Raw genomic sequence first — 4,331 nt, forward strand, 5'->3', positions numbered from 1 at the left:
CAAAATTTAGCTTTTATGTCTTTTTACAATGGGAAGAGAGGTCCATGAGACCGAAGGATAAGATGAGCTCTCATCCTAGCATATGATATAAAATGATATAAAATGGATCTGAAGAAGCAAAAACATAGATGCTTAATGAACACTGAAAGCATGAGTGACACCAGGACTCACGTCTAATTTATCTTTCTTTTCCCTGGACTTAGTATATTGGACTGATAAACTTACCTCAAGATGGATAGTTCATAGATAATTTCATCCCAAATCCCACCGTTACAAATGGATTTCAAGCCTTTAAACTTTCCACTGTCCCCTGAACTTGAAATTTTTCAGTCCTACTTTTGTCAGAGTGATAAATCTTTCTGGATGTATCTGGAAGGAAATTTGTTTTTTTTTTTTTTTTTTTTTGGTGGTATGCGGGCCTCCCTCTGCTGTGGCCTCTCCCGTTGCGGAGCACAGGCTCCGGACGCGCAGGCCCAGCGGCCATGGCCCACGGGCCCAGCCGCTCCGCGGCATGCGGGATCCTCCCAGACCGGGGCGCGAACCCGGTTCCCCTGAATCGGCAGGCGGACGCGCAACCACTGCGCCACCAGGGAAGCCCCAGGAAATTTGTTTTAAAATTTAAAATTTGCTTTAATCCCCTGTGGTCTGCAATAAGGTTCTGAAAGGGAAATACCAATATACAAGGTCAAGTCAGGAATGAAAATTTTTAAAGTAGCATATCCCAGCATGCATATTCATAGTGAAAACCTAAATGACCAAACCAGGACTATGTTTTTTTCTAGCTCAAACAAGCTCCAGTAATGAAACATCTAAAGCTATATAATAAAAATGATACTTTGTTATGGAAGGAGAATGGCTGTGGAAGTTTATTATTCTGTAGAATTTTATCTTCAGTAATATTTGTCTACATTTGGCCATGGAGCATATGAATTTAACCATTTGTTAAGAAGAGTGGAGGTTGTCTAATTTGGGGCAAATGCAAATGTAGCAATAATATTATTAGTAAGGGGAGTTTATTGTGCAAAGTATATTTTGCAAAATATACAGATAACTGCTAAGGCATTGGAGAATTAATAAATTCCAACCCTAAATGTGCATGGGACGGTCTTTTACATTAATGTGTAATGCTCTTAATTTAATAGCCTGACATCAGCAATGGAAATAACAATGTTTATTCTGCTATAGGGATGTAGTAAAGCCTAACCACAGAGGCAGTATTCACAGTTTTGGAAAGGATAAAATAAGAGATCAACACCAGTTTTGTCTTTTTAGTGGCAGGAATTTTGCTTCTGATAAAAAATAGTTCCCAGTTTTCATAAGAGAATTCCTTAATTAATAATTTCTTGCTAAAACAGATACTTATAAATATTTATATTATATATGTTATATATATATACATATATAAAGCATTGTAATAGTGAAATACCTTGTTAAATGGTCTTATCTTTCCATCTTCTTTGTTCCTTTGTGTCAGAAAGTAGGAGTATCCTCTTAGGTATGTCACTATTAGTTCTAGAAGTAATAACATTGTCCTTATTCACTACAGTAAGACCTCTGTGGTAACAGTGCTAATCTTAACCACTGACCAGTATAAGAATGCCACCCTCTATCTAGGGCCATACCTTTTATCCAAGTATATATACGATCAAACAACAATAACCAACAAAAGATCAGTATAATAACGACCCAAGCTATATTTCTATGGCAGAATCATTTTTTGTAACTTTGAAAGTTCAGTTATTCTTTTTGGTTAAAATTATGCAGCCCTTAAATAACTCTGAGTAAATGAATTATGTGCCATTAAGAGGTTTCTTGAAAGTTTTCCTTAGCTACGAAATAAAATAGCTTTAAGCTTTAGAATGTTCTACTCAGTTGGAGACTCTCATGTCTTTATGATATTCGGGTGACAATTTCTATTCTAAGTGTCAAAAACAACTCTGCTATCTGGAACAAGTCGTGTAGTATTCTCTCCTTTTAATATTCTAATCGTGAGGTGTGAAGTGAAATGGTTGCACAGTGTAATGGTGGTAAAGAAGTGGAGTGTCAATGAGACAGGGAAGGTGACAGACTCGGAATAGGTCCCTGAGGTGCTCTCCAAGTGCACTGGATAAAGATTCCCCTGGGAAAATTTTCTCATTAGTTCTCAGACACAGTTCAGTAATTCAATAGCGCGAGGTTACCATTAGTCACAAGACCAAAACATGTTACTTTCCATGCTTTAGTTCCTTTATTTGTATATGTCATTTTCAGACTGAAAATTATGAGCCCTACTCTCATGCAAAGACAGTCAGTGAGTTGTTTACATACTGAAGTATGAACCATGACAAGCAGATTCTGTAGAGTTTTCTTTTAATTGTTGATGTATGAAGCAATTCAAAGGGAAATAGACATTTTAAATGTTTCTAATGATACTTCCCTAAACAACTGTCAGTTCTTTATACCAGAATTACTAAACATGCACACATATACACACATGTGGGCACATTTTCATAAGAAAATCAGGAAGCATTCAGACATGGTTAAAGAAAAGATCACATTATCAAAAACCTCTCTCACCCTTATTTATGCTACTTATAAAGTAACCTTGTCACCGCTTAAAACCAGTTACTCTCTAGTGACTATATTTCAGTTTCAGAAATTGTTAATGTTCTTTCTAAAATCAGAAAATATTGAATGATTTACTGCACATGTGAATATGAAATATTCACATTTTGTACTGCAACCGAGGGGAAACTCAAAGACCGTGGCCGTTAATTTCCTATGTAATTACTGATAAAGATGTTAAAACACATAGGTTATAATTCTGCATCTTTTCTTTTTCACTGTCATAAACAGTATGTGCCTTTTTCTATCTTTTGAAAGTTAACTGCACTCCCACTCCACACTTGAAGGCATAATGGGTCAGGGGATTGTCTGCCTCATTACTCACTAGGTCAGAAAGAAAGGAGTATATACCCGACAACCCTATTGGTCACTTAAATCCTGCTTTTTACATTAGGGAAGCATTAATGAAATCTGTGAAAATGAAAATTAGATGCTACACTAACAGATTGTTGTAGATGTTTGTATTTCGTAAGATAACTCAGTATTTTACTTCGCAGACTTTGCAATGATAGTCATTCTAGTGTTTAAAAGACAACTAGTGTATGGTGTTGTAAAAAATTACTCCATTTACTTTATAATATATATTCTAGAGGAAATATAATTTAAATGTATCCACCTAAACATCATGACAGAATGGAAGAGGAAGTTAATCTTTTGTAAATGCAAAGTATGTTTCTTACAGAAATAAAATGTGGTAAGTAAACTGCAAGAAGAAGTTATCTATTAGAAGTAATGACGAGACATAGAGGAAAGACTAGACTTTTCCATATGAACTGGTAAAAAAAAAAAAACACTTCCTAATAGAAACACACTCCTATCAAAATAGTAATGATCAGGATTCCAAACAAACCATCAAATACTTCTGTTTATGTGCTACCCATAGAGTTACTGTTGAATTATGAATTGTAAATATTTATAAGTGACTCATTTTAAAGAAGTTGTCAGCTGCAGCTACAGTTCTTCACCTTCTGTCATCCCAGCTATCAAGGGGGCTGACTCAATCACTTTCTTGTCAGGCTACCTTTCTTCCCTAGAATACTCAATTCCCAAAACACAACAAAATATAAATGAATGGAAAGTGCTAATGACGCATGATTGCCAAGAGGTATTAAGTTTTTAAAGGTACTTTGCTGACTAAATTTTAAATGAGCAAAATCCTGAAATTAATTTCCCAAGCCAATAATATATATTTGTATTTGTAATAGATGTCCACTGAAAGGAAATATATAATATTGTCTTCCGGTATGTCTGTCTGTCCTGTGGTAGGAATCATATCAGCTTTTAAAGTCCCAAGTATATGTAGTTTATTCCATGTTTAATTATATGATCTACACTCATAAAAACTAGACTAATGAAAAAACCCCAACATTTTAATGAAAGGAAAATGGCTTGAAATGATAAGATTTGGAAACTGTCCTGTATTAAAGGTATATTTTAAATCTTTAGGATCAGGCGGATGTCATTTTCAACAATTGAGTCAAAATCTTTATATTTAGCAAATAATACAGAATGGTTCTCAAATCTTATAATTTCATGCCATTTCCCCTTTAAATCACCTTAAAAGTGCCAGTCTGGGGCTTCCCTGGTGGCGCAGTGGTTGAGAGTCCGCCTGCCGATACAGGGGACACGGGTTCGCGCCCCGGTCCGGGAAGATCCCACATGCCGCGGAGCGGCTGGGCCCGTGAGCCATGGCCGCTGAGCCTGCGTGTCCGGAGCCTGTGCTCCGC

The sequence above is a fragment of the Physeter macrocephalus genome, chromosome 5 (genome assembly GCF_002837175.3).
Source record: "Physeter macrocephalus isolate SW-GA chromosome 5, ASM283717v5, whole genome shotgun sequence".
NCBI classification, from domain to species: domain Eukaryota; kingdom Metazoa; phylum Chordata; class Mammalia; order Artiodactyla; family Physeteridae; genus Physeter; species Physeter macrocephalus.